This window comes from Natrix helvetica (assembly GCF_964273705.1).
Source record: "Natrix helvetica genome assembly, chromosome: 8".
Classification (NCBI taxonomy): Eukaryota; Metazoa; Chordata; class Lepidosauria; order Squamata; family Natricidae; genus Natrix; species Natrix helvetica.
The window spans coordinates 5,021,640-5,034,998 of record NC_138559.1 but is presented as its reverse complement, the minus strand read 5'-3'; the positions used below and the strand labels follow the sequence as shown (position 1 = coordinate 5,034,998).

Genomic DNA, 13,359 nt, shown 5'->3' with positions numbered 1-13,359 from the left:
GAGCTCTGGCAGGGCCGCTGATGCATAGCGAGGAGCCAAGTATACAATCAGCAGGCCCAACTGACTCCCTGGGCCCCATCTCACACCAAGAGACTCACACCCGGATATCTGTGGTACAGTGAATTCTCTCGGTTCCAAACCTTCCCGTATAATTACCGCTACCCCACCACCCCTACCCCGGGCACGAGGCTGATGGAATGCACAGTATCCTGGTGGGCACATTTCCACGAGGGGTAAGCCCCCCTCGTGGCCCAACCAGGTTTCCGTAATCCCTGCAAGGTCCGGCTCCCCCTCAGAAATCAAATTGCAGATGAGGGGGGCCTTATTGACAACGGACCTTGCGTTGCACAACATCAGCCTCAGGCCCTGGCTCTGTAGGCCCTGGCCACCTAGAATGCGGGGGTTGGTACAAAGTCCAGCGACCACGGTCTCCCAACCGACTGCAGGATCTCCGTCTGTCCTTGCATCCACCCCTTCCTACGACCGTTGGAATAAAGGAACCCTCTAAAGGAACATCGTTCTCCTTCCCCTCCCCCACTCCGCTCACTTCCCTCCCGACCCCACCTGTTCGCCTGGCCCTGCCCCCATTCCTGGCTTGGTTAACCCTTCCCCCTCCCCTGGATCCCCGTAAAACAGTTAAAAAACATTTACATAAAACCCCCTGAGTCTCCGCTTCCTCCACCTCTCTGGATTAATGAATCCGTCATCAAGGTGGGCCCTCGAAAGGGCGGAGGGCCATGCCTGCAAGAGGGGGGACTCCCGCAGTAGAATCAGGTCAGACCTCATGATGGCTTATAGTTTTCAACAGGGCCTGAGGTTGATTCTGGGTGCTGGTGATGTTAGGCATATATACCATTAGGAACCAAAACAGATTGACAGCCAGGGTTCTAAAACGAGAGAGATAAGTAAGAGCCAATAGTCCGCAGTCCTCGGTGGGGGGAGGTTAAGCTGATCATAAACTCGATTTAAGGGGCTAGCAGATGGTCCGTGGTGGGCGAGGGGAGGGTCAGCGGCTCCCCGCAATCCTTCCAAACCCCAGCGCCGCTCCAGCCCGCTTCTGTTCTTTCCTCCGGCCTCCGGCATCCTCCGGCATCTTTCGGCGCCTCTGATGTCTCAAGCCGAGCTCGGTCTTTACATGGCCTCCGCTAGGCCTCTGGTAGGTTCGGGGCTCGCGACGGGTCGGGGATCTGATGTTTGGTGTCCCCGGTCGCTGTCCGGGTCGCCGCCGCTGCCGCCTCCCTCCGCCGTCCCTTGCTCGGGTCGCCATCGCTTCCCTCGCCGCTAGCCGCTCAGGGCGTCACTGCTCTCACCTCGGGTTGTCGCGGCTCACAAAACGCCAACAAACGCCAACAAAACGGCTCGCAAAACGCCAACTCCAACGCCGCCGACGCCTGCAACCTCCCGGAGCATGCCAGCGCACCAGGACATCAGCGCGCCAGCCGCCATTTCCCGGCTCTCCGCTCTCCGCTCTCTGCTCAACGCAGATTTCAAATGGGGGCCTTCCCCTTCGGCTGAACGGACGGCCCATTCTTCTCGTTCTCCTCTCCTGTCCGACCACCCTGGGGGACCGCTAGGGTCCTAGAATGAGCCAGGGTGGTCGTTGAGTAGGTTCCCGGTCCTCCAGATCGTAAAAAGGACCAGCAGCAACCCAGCCTGTCAAAAAGAGCCCCGTAGACATACGGGGCTCAGAGGCTGACTGCCATCCTCCAGGAAGCTCCTCCATTTTATGTGCACCTACAGTGTCACTTACAAAGTTCCCAAAGTTTTCAGATCATCAGTATATTATGGGGTTAAGTTCAAAGAAAGTCACTTTAAGCAAGGGTGTGGCATCATTGGTTGGCTCTCCCCCCTCCTCCTTCCCCTGGGGCTGAGAGCAAAATTGTTCCAAGCCGCCTGTCCGGGGGGGGGGGGGGAAATCCCCTCCCTCCAGCCGCGCCTCCCAAGTTAGCCGAAAGAAAAAGTTTTAAACTGCTGAAAAGTTCTTCAATTCAATAAAGGGAGTGGAGGGGGGTATGCGCCTCACCGCACCGCCGCTGCTTCCTTCTGCTTGTTCATTCTCCGCACAGTATTCAGCGAAGACGCCCACGCGTCCTCCGATCTGCTCCCCGGTGCCTTGGGCGAAGCGGGGGACCTCCCGCCGGCCGCTGCCGATCCAGGGATTCCCGTGATGCCGCCCCTCTGGCAGGACGCCTCTGTGGGGCATCCTGTGCCCCCCAAGGAGTGGGGAAGCCCACCGAGGAGCCAGAGCGAGCAAACACTTGCTCGTCACTGGTGGCCGCCGGAACCGGAAGTGACAGTTAGGGACAGTTTTTAATGATGGTAAACGTTTCTTTTCCTCCCTAGCCAGAAAATGCTCCATGATTTTGTCCTTCAGTTCATTTTGTTTTTGAGTTGGTTCATCAGTTGGTTCAATGGTAACTAGTTCTGGTGGTAGTGTTGTTATTTCCTCTCCGGCAGCTTCCTCTGGGAGTTCTACTATGATTTCTTTAGTTGTGTCATGAGTATCAGTTATTTCCTCTTGTGATGTTGTCTTTTTTGTTTTGCAATTTGCCTGAATTTCCTCAAGTTCAACTTCGCTAAACACTTTATTCGGTATAATAAATCGCCTTTGATCTGGTAGTCGTCGTTCACTAACATTTGAATCTGGATATTTTTGTTTCCATAAATCATACATTCGCTTTAATAGCCTCTTTTTTTTTGGCTCTGAGTTGTAATAACAGGCCATTATGGCACGATTTTCAGCTGCACTATATTTCTGTCATTTTGTTGGCTGGTCCACTTGTAGCCCACTTGTCGACGGATGCCCTGGGACCTCAACATCTGCCGCGACCCTTGTTAACCCGCGCGACGACCGATGCGGTATAGAATTTTTATTCGTTTCTTTCACCATGTTGTATGGGTTGGTGAGTTTTTTTTTTATGGGGCCAGGTTGCCAACCTGACCCCAACCCTCCTCCTTTCTCATCTGGGCTTGGGACCGGCAATGGCGGATTTGTTGTTGTTATTGTTGTTGTTGTTGTTCTTCTTCTTCTTCTTCTTCTTCTTCTTCTTCTTCTTCTTCTTCTTCTTCTTCTTCTTCTTCTTCTTCTTCTTCTTCTTCTTCTTCTTCTTCTTCTTCTTCTTATTATTATTATTATTATTATTATTATTATTATTATTATTATTTTGACAACCGCTCCAGCAAAGAAGCTTTCAAATTTCTTCTTTGCAGAGATCTATCCATCCAGAAAGTCACAACCAACGAATTTTCAGCCAGTTCAGACTGGTTTGCCTGAACCGGTAGCAGAAATTGTGGGTGGGCCTGTCCACCTCTCCTGGCTCTATGCTATCCCATTTAGCCACGTTTTTGAGGCCGGGTGCATGCGTGGAAGGCACACGTGCAAGCAAATTGCACGCATGGAAGGCTGGGTGCATGCATGAAAGGGGTATGTGATTTTGTTACCCACAGCTGATGAATTTTGACTTAATTTAACCAGGTTATGGAGCCACCTCCAGTCCTCTAGATGGGATTACTTTTAGTCCTCAACTTACAATAGTTCATTTAGTGATCATTCCAAATCAGAACGGCACTGAAAAAAGTGACTCATGAGCCTTTTTTCTTATTTACGACTGCTGTTTGTCTTGAGATATTCCCATGGTTGGGTACTGGCTCATATTTATGATGGTTGCAGTCGTCCCCGTGGTTAGGCATTCCTCTTTCGCGATCTTCCGACAAGCAAAGGTCAACGGGGAAGCCCGATTAATTTAACAACCATATTACTGACTTAACCATGGTAGTGATTCACTTTACAACCATAGCAAGGCAAGTTGTACAACGGGGCAAGATTCATTCATAAATGTCTCGCTTTAGCAACGGAAATTTTGAGCTGAATTGAGCTGAGTTGAGGATTGTCTGCGTTCCCCAAAATGTATTTGGAAGCAGATGCTGTGATCTTTCTAAACCATAAATGGAGAATGACGGCTCTTTCATGACTTGTGGACTTCAATTCCCAGAATTCCTGAGCCATGCTCAGGAATTCTGGGAGTTGAAGTCCATAAGTCTTCAAACGTTGGCTCGGGAATTCTGGGAGTTGAAGTCCACAAGCCTTCAAACGCTAGCTGAGGAATTCTGGGAGTCCAGAAGTCTTCAAATGCTGGCTGAGGAATTCTGGGAGTTGAAGTCCAGAAGTCTTCAAATGCTGGCTCAGGAATTCTGGGAGTTGAAGTCCACAAGTCATTAAAGAGCCATCGTTCCCCAGGCCTGTTCTAAGCCAAGCAGGGGGATTTAATTGCCTGTCTTATATCACAGGAAGCGAACCGTATGGATTTTGCTCTGCTGGAAAAAACTGCATGGCACATTTGCTTCCCAGGAGTAACAAGCTGGAGGATATATTTTAATTATATATCTGCCTAGCATTGTTTCTGTTCCAGCCAGCAAATCTGTCTGGCATTATTTAGGTTCATTATGTTACTAATTAATTTTATACTAAAAACAGACAGTGCCGGGGCTATTTTAGAGTAAAGGAAAATATCCAGCATGCATCATGGAATGAAGCTGCTAAATCCGTTTTTCTTTGGTTCTGTAGAGAGAATAAGCCTTAACCTTCTTGCCCATAAGATAGCTGAGTGATCAATTATTTGCACTATTATTTGCCCCACACATCAGAAGTCTAGTTTAGATAAAGATTGGGGTGATATACATGCTAGGCTAAAACTATAGTTTTCTAAACTTGGTTGTTTTCTTGCAGACATTTTATGACCCAAATAGGTAATATCTCCCATGCTAGAAGGAGTTGGAATAGCAGAATGGAGGAGAAGGAGGAGGGGAGTAGAAAGGGAGGGAGGGAGGACGAGGACAGTGGGGTCCCTGGTGCTCTCTGAGTTTGGTTGTTTTCTTGCAGATATTTCATTACCCAACTAGGTAACATCATCAGTACTAGAGGGTTGGAGGAGGGTGATGAGGAGAAAGAGAGGGGGAGCGGGAGGAAGAGGAGGAGGACTGTGGGGTCCTTTGTGCTCTCTGAGTTTGGTTGTTTCCTGCAGACGTTTCATTACCCAACTAGGTAACATCATCAGTACCAGAGGGTTGGAGGAGGTGGTGGTAGAGGAGGTGAAAGAGGGGGGGGGGAGGAGGACAATGACTGTGGGGTCCTTGGTGCTTTCTGAGTTTGGTTGTTTTCTTGCAGATGTTTCATTACCCAACTATGTAACATCATCAGTACTAGAGGGTTGGAGGAGGAGAAGGGAGAGGAGGAGAAAGAGGGGGGAGGGAGAGGAAGAGGAGGAGGACTGTGGGGTCCTTGGTGCTCTCTCAGTTTGATTGTTTCCTTGCAGACATTGCATTACTCAGCTAGGTAACATCATCAGTGCTAGAAGAGAATTAGGTTTGCAGAGAGCAGGAAAAGGCGGTGGTTGGGGGAGGGGAGGAGGGAGAGGAGGAGGGAGAGGAGTGGAAGGCAGAAGAAGAGGAGGAGGAGGACTGTGGGATCCTTGGTGCTCTCTGAGCTTGATTGTTTTCTTGCAGACATTTTATTACCCAACTAGGAAATAATCTTCAGTGCTAGAAGGGAGTAGGATTAGCAGAATGGAGGAGAAGAAGGGAATAGAAAGGGAGGGAGGGAGGGGGAGAGGGTGGAGGAGGGGGGCAATGCCTGTGGGATCCTCGGTCCTCTCAGAGCTTGGTTGTTTTTTTTGCAGACATTTCATTACCCAACTAGGTAACATCATCAATGCCTAGAAGGGAGTGGGGTTTGCTCCCTGTTTATGTGCAAGACCAGACATTTTCTGGGCCACCGGCATGCTTACTTTTTGAACAGTGCCAGGGATTGTAGGACAAAATATTTAAGAATTACTGATTGGATCACCTTGCAGTCCAAGGGACTCCCAGGAGTCTTCTCCAGCACCAGTTCAAAGACCTCCATTCTTTGGCCCTCAGCCTTTCACAGCCATCCATTGCAACTGGGAAAACCATCACCTTGACTAGATGCACTTTTATTGGCAGGGGGATGTCTCTAGTGAAAAGAAGAGGCAAATAAGTATGCAGGAGGACAAGCAACTTTTTCCCACATTTTTTTATTTTAAAACATAAAAGACAACATTAAAAAATTTTCATCCATTACAAAGAGCATGTCATTTGGTTACAAGTGTTTTTGCATCTGTATTTTCGATTACATATACAATCACAGTTTTTCCATCCAATATAACCAAAAACCTCACTTTCATTGTACAGCATATGTTCAATTACGATTAATATTTCTTTCTTCTCAATAAGCTTAATTCTCTTACACTTTTGATTGTCTGCTTAACAACAACATACCTTTATGCAATCATTGTCTCATTTTAAATATTTTTACAGTATAAAAGAATTTACCAAGTGTTTATGTTTATATATCTTTCACTACTTTCAACAGGATATCTTTATAGTATGCACTTAGAGTTATATATTATATTACCAATCTTCTATCAAATGTACATTGGTTCATTTATTATATTTATCCTTCATTTTATAACAAAAAATTCTAAATTATTCATATATATGTCAGTGTTTCATTGTTAGTCTAACAAGATTATTATGTTTTTGCTTTTCTCCTTCAATTAAAACATTGTATCGTTATTAGTCTATTTAACAACATTATTGTATTCTCACTTTTCTCCTTCAATTAAAACATAAATAAAACATTTTTCATGTCCAGGTTCTTTTTTCCAGCCACTGATAAAACAAATCCCATATCTTATAAAATTGCTCATCTTCTTGTTCTCTAATTTCAAATGTCAATTTGCTCATTTCAGCGCACTCCATTATCTTTCGAATAATTTCTTCCTGTTTTGGTATCATTTTGTTTTTCCATTTTTTTGCAAATACGATTCTAGCTGCTGTTAAAACGTTTAGAATCAAATATTTTAAGTCTTTGTTATAAATTTCTGGTATGATTCCCAGTAAAAAGGTCTCTGATTTGAGGTCTATGTGTTTATGTATCATTTTCTCCAACCACATGTGGATTTTAGTCCAGTATCTTTTAGCTTCAATGCAAGTCCACTACATGTGGTAGTATGAACCCGGTATCTGATGACATTTCCAACACTTTTCCGATTTATTCTTGGACATTCTTGCAATTCTCGTTGGGGATAGATGCCACCCGTAAAACATCTTATACAAATTTTCTCTATATGTAGTTGACATTGTCATTTTATAATTTTGAGACCACAGTTTCTGCCATTTTTCTAAATCTATCCCATACCCAAAGTTTTTCCCCAAGCTATCATAGTTTCTTTAACTTGTTCCTCTTGTAATTTAGTCTCTAATAAATATCCATATAGTTTTTTAATTACTTTTTCATCAGTACCAATTAAAATTTTATCTAACTCAGTCATTTCATTATAAAGACCTATTGATTTTCTATCTTCATATCTAGATTGTATCTGTAAGTATGAATACCAATTCATTTCTATTCCTTCTTGTTTCAACTCTTGAATAGATTTGAGTTCGCCCTCTGTATTCAATATTTCAACATCTTACTGATTGTTCCTTTTTATATAATATTGGATATGAAAATGCTTCAATAGTTGATATCCAGACTGGAGTTTTTAAGTAGTGTAATCTTTTAACCTTTTCCCAGTTTAATAACAAGGCCTCACTTGTATAATGTCTTCTAAAATAACCATGTGCTTTAGTTCCCTTATACCATAAAAAAGCATGCCATCCCAACAATAAATCATGGCCCGCTACATTCAATAATCTGGAATTTTTTAGTGTTACCCACTCCTTAATCCACATCAGGTTTGCTGCTTGATAATATAACTCCCAGTCAGGTAGGCCCAGTCCTCCTCTTCTTCTAGCATCTTGTAGCAATTTAAGTTTTATTCTTGCTTTTTTCCCTTGCCAAATAAACTTCAAGACTATTTTATTTAGGTCTTCAAAAAAGTCCTTGCCTAATCTAATTGGAATTGTCTGGAACAGATATAAAATTCTGGGTAAAATGTTCATTTTAATTGTAGAGATTCTTCCTAACATTGATAGTTGCAGGTTTTGCCATTTCATCAAATCAGTCGCAATTTGTTGTTTTAATCTAATATAATTATCCTCCTTAAGAGTGCTACATCTAGTTGATAAGTATATCCCCAAATATTTAACCTTACTTGTAGTTTGAATCTGCAAAGCTTCTTCCAACTCTTTCTTTCATCTTAACAGTATGTTCTTTGTCAAAATCTTTGTTTTGTCTTTATTTATTTTCATGCCTGCTACTTTTCCATACTCCTCTATTCTTTCCAACAATTTGGGTGCTGTCTCAAAGAGCTCTTCAAGAATAAATACCAAATCATCTGCAAATGCTTGTAGCTTGGATTCTTTTTTAATTTTCATTCCTTTTATTTCTTCTTCTTCTCTAATCTTTCTATTTAAGACTTCTAATGTTAAGACAAAAAGTAACAGTGATAATGGGCAACCTTGTCTCGTACCTTTCTTTATTTCAATAGAATCTGTCAATTCTCCATTTACCATTATCTTTGTGGTTTGTTTGTGATATACCACAAATTTGTATAGTTTGGATAAATTTCTTACCAAAATTCATCTGTTCCAATTGTGAAAACATGAATTGCCAATTCACATTGTCAAAAGCCTTCTGTGCGTCAAGAAACATCAAAGCCATTTGTTTTTCAGGATGGGCCTCATAGTATTCCAAAGTGTTCAAAATCATTCTCATATTATCTTTAATTTGTCTCTTTGGTAAAAAACCATTTTGATCAGAGTGGATAAAGCTATTTAAATACTTCTTGAGTCTGTCTGCTAATATAGATGCAAATAACTTGTAATATGAATTTAATAAAGATATTGGTCTATAATTCTTGGTTTGCGTTAGATCTGTCTCCTCTTTGGATAGCAATACAATATATGCTTCTGACCATGATTTAGGAATTCTGCTCTCTGATATCACTTCATTCATGATTTCTAAAAGAGGGAGAGACAAGATTTCTTCAAATGTTTTGTAGAATTCCACCGGAAATCCATCTGGACCTGAGGCTTTTCCGTTATTTTGTTTTTTGAGTGCTTCCGTTAGCTCCATCATTGTTATTTTACTTTCCAGCATTATTCTAGTTTCATCTGGTATCTGGGGAAGATTAGCATCCTGTAAATATTTTTAAATTCCCCCCTCTTCCATTTTCTCTTGTTGGTACAGCTTAGCATAGTAGTCTTTTTTTTCCCCAAAAATTTTGTTGGTTTTTATACATTTATGGGAAAAGGTAAGGGGATATACAAAATTTTTTGGCAGCTCCCACACTAGTGATAGAAATCCATCCCAAACTCACAATTTTTACAATCTTAAAAACAAAAGATAAAAGATAAGCAGAAAACAAAGTCTTATTCTATATTGTCAACCATGTGTTCATTCATTTTCCTTTGTCACTTTCTAGAATATCACCAATTACTGTTGTTTCAAATACTTTTATTTTTTTTATTTTTTTTAAACCAAATTTTATTGGTTTTTTAAAAAAAATATCAAGGAAAAGGGAGGGTGGAACAAGTTACAAATTTTGGCAGTTACAATATGTAGGAAGTGTTCCCTCCCCCGTACTCATAGTTTTCATTTGTACATAGATTAGTTTAATACTACATAATAATATTTTGTCAGCATATAAACTTTTGTCTTCAAATATTTTCAATCAATTTATGTCAGGCAGATTTTCTTACTCATTTTTGTGATCTGAGTTATCTTGGTATTGCACCTTCTCCCCATGCCAGCAGAGCTCCGGCCCCTCCCGTGTCCTGTAGATCTGGTATAGGATCATCAGGTTTATCTAGGAGTTCTTTATTTTTTTCCATAAAGGCCTGGGCCTCTATGGTTGTGTTAATTCTAACTCTTGTGTCCTCCCAGAATATTAGCATGCCCTCAGGCATCAGCCATTGAAACCAGATCCCTTTCTGGTATAACTTCTTCGCTAATTGCGAGTAGTTTTTTCTTTTCTCTCTCACTTTCTTAGGGATCTGTTTCAAGATGGTTATTTCTCTATCCTGGTATTTTAAAACTTGCCCCCTTTGTGCACTCAGAATCTCATCTCTTGTAGTCTTTCTGAGAAATTTAATATGTACCTCCCTTGGAACATTGTGTGTTCTAGCGTATGCAGAATTTACTCTATAAACCAGATCCAAGTTCCACCCCATCTGTTGTTTTTCTTTTTGAATGTATTCAGCCAATATGTTTGTCATGATGTCCCTTAAGTCTTCATCATCAGCCTCTACCACATTTTGAAACCTAAGGAAAAAAGACATTCTTTCAAATTCTGTTTTCATCTGGTGGTTCTCAAGCTCTTGGTTCCCCTTCCGCACCCCCCTATCTCCCCCCTCATCTCAGCCGTCCCCTCCTCCAAAAGATCCAGTCTCTGTGAGTTTTTGTCTTGGTTCTCTTTAAGCTGCTGATTCATCTCCTTAAATTGAATTTTTAAGTCCTCCTGTCCCTTTAAAATCTGTTGAAACATCTGCTGGAAGTCCACCTCAGAGGGTTTGGGCTGAAGTAGGGAGGTTAAAGTCTGTTGTCCGCTGGGGCTGGACGCTGATGATGTCAGGGCGGAGACAGCGAAGCCCGGCTTCCCCGGGGGTGGTCTTTTAGGTGGCATGGTGAGCAGAAAGAGTACAAAGTCAATACAGAATGGAAACAATTAGAGAGAAAAACAGCCAAGAGAGGTTGGGAGGCAAGGAGTCCAAGCAGAGGGGAACTTTTTCTGGTTTGAACTTCTGGCAATAAAGTAATAAAGTCCTTTGTTCCAAGCGGAGTCCAAACAACAAGAGATTTATCTGAGTGTCACAGAGACAAAGAAAGTATGCCCGAGGCTCTTATGGGTGGAGCCAAATTTCAATGCTTATAAAGACAACGAAAGTGTGCCATCTTGCTCTGCCAGCTTCGGGATCAGAAGGCATAACGAAAAGTTTTCAAGAGTTTCAAAGTTTTCAGATCATCACCTCATTAGCAACGTTACACTCCAACATCCGCCCTTATGATGAGCGTAATCTCATTAGTTGGCTCTCTCCCTCCCACCTCCTCTAGGGCAGAGAGCAAAATCTTTTGAAGCCGCCTGTCCGAGGGGGGGGGAATCCCTCTCCCTCCAGTCACGCTTCTCCAGCCAGGTTGAAAGACTCTAGAAACGGCTGGCAAGTTTTTTTCCCTTTATATCGAGCAAGAGAACGGGAGGAAGTTTCCACCTCACCACACAGCAGCTGCGTCCTTCAAATCCTGCGTTCTTCCAGCTGCCTCCTCACGAAGACGCCACAGCGCCTCCCCATCATGCCTCCCGGTGCCTAGGGTGATGCGGGGAGCCCCCCCGGCCGCCGCCAACTCAGGAGGTCCCCCGCTACGCCGCCCCTTCGGCAGGAGCCCCTCCAAGGCGTCCTGTGCCACCCCAGATAGTGGGGAGCCAACCAGAAGAGCATGGGGCAAGCAGAGCCTGCCCGTCACGATCAGCAGCCGGAACCGGAAGTCTCAAATACTTTTATTTTTGTGACCTGAGCCTTTTCGATATTGCTCCTTCCTCCCTGTCTCCAGAAGGAGCCTCAGCCCCCTCTCCCTCTTATCTTGCACCTTGCTGTCTTTTCCACTACCTTCACTGTGTTCATCCTCTAGGAGAGAGAGGTGCTTTTTAATGAAGACTTCCGCCTCCTGCACTGTATTAATTCTAATCCTGTTTCCCTCCCAGAAGATCAACATTCCTCTGGTAATAACCATCTAAACCAAATTCATTTATTGTATAATTTCTTTGATAAGGAGGAATATTTCCTCCTTCTCTCTCTTATCTTTTTTGGAATCTGCTTAAGAATGGTGATTTCTTCATCTTTATATTTCAGTGGTCTCTCCCTTTGGGTCCAAGTACCTCATCCCTTGTGGTCCTCCTGAGAAATTTAACATGTACCTCCCTTGGAACATTATGACTTCTAGCATATGCTGAATTTATCCTATAGACTAGATCCATATCCCACCACAGCTGATTTTTGTCTCTCTTAATATAGTCTGCTAATATTGTACTCATATCCTTAAGGTCTTCATTTTCTGTCTCTGGTATGTGGAATCTAAGAAAAAAGGACATTCTTTCAAATTCTATTTTTGCCAAAAAGTTTTCCAAGTCTACATTTCCCTTCCGGATTGTTTTAATTTCTTCCCCCAGTCCAGTCGCTCCCTCCTCTAACACCAAAATCTTTTGTTTATTTTCTGCAATATGATGTTTAACATCTGTTGAGTTCTTCTTTTAGCTCTGTCATTTCTTTTTTCAAGTCATTCTGCCCCCTCATCAGTTCTTGAAACATTTGAGTAACAGATAGTTCTTTTTATCCCTCTCCCTCCCCCTCCTGCTGTAACAATGATGCGATCTTTGTCTGTTGCATACTGGGACTGGAGGAGGCAGATGCAGGGGCTGAGAGTGACTTGCCCGTCGGAGGCTTCTTTGGCCCCATTTGTTTAAAGTTCAGAGATGTCAGTCTTTTTCCAAGGAAATGGCGTCCGAGAATTGCACAGCTGTGCCGGTCTCCAAAGTACAAAACAAATCCGAAAGCGGCCGTTCACAGTTCCAAGGCACTGAGGCAAACCAAATGTAGAGTATCTAAAACAAAGTTCAGTAGAACCACATTTGGGGAAGGGGTCTCGGTTTCCCTCAGAGAGAGTAGTAAGGCTGAAGGTGGTTTTGAAGGGCAGGCTTCATTTATGATTAAACAAAGAAAGAAGGGCGGGTGCCATCTTAGCTCCTCTTTCCACCGGGAGAAAGAAAACAGAAATCTCCTTCCATGTTTTTAAAGGAAAAAGGCTCCACGGTCAATCCTAGCAAACGTGATAAAGATCTTTCACCGTTGGCTAGCTCAAGTGACGGCTCAGCCTTTGTTGTCTCTCTTTTAAGGGAGATCGTTCAAATGCCGCTTATTCCGAGGGGGGGGGGTTAGAAGAAAGAAACACCCCCCTCTAATCTCCATTCAAATAGGATGAACACAAAACTTACAAAAGTCTGTTGCTTTTCCTTTGATCAATCAGAGGGTTCAGGATGGATCCCCCAACACCAGGATCCTGCCGCACTTCTCCAAGTACATTCTCTCCTCCGGGTCCATTCGGCAAAGAGGCGGGCAGTGCAGTGCTGTCCCTCGCCAGACTCCTTTATTATATAATTTCTTTGCTAAGGAGGAATACTTCCTCCTTCTCTTATCTTTTTTGGAATCTGCTTAAGGATGGTAATTTCTTCATCTTTATATTTCAATGGTCTCTCCCTTTGGGTCCCAAGCACCTCATCCCTTGTGGTCTTCCTGAGGAATTTAACATGCACCTCCCTTGGAACATTGTGACTTCTAGCATATGTTGAATTTATCCTATAGACTAGATCCATATCCCACCACAGCTGTTTTTTATCTCTCTTAATA

At 43.3% G+C, this 13,359-nt stretch overlaps 1 protein-coding gene across 7 annotated transcripts in view; it reads left to right on the top strand.

Moving 5' to 3' along the window:
- ANK1 (ankyrin 1) overlaps positions 1 to 13,359 on the top strand; it is a 262,003-nt gene that overhangs the window by 38,636 nt on the left and 210,008 nt on the right. The gene's annotated exons all lie outside the window — the stretch shown is intronic.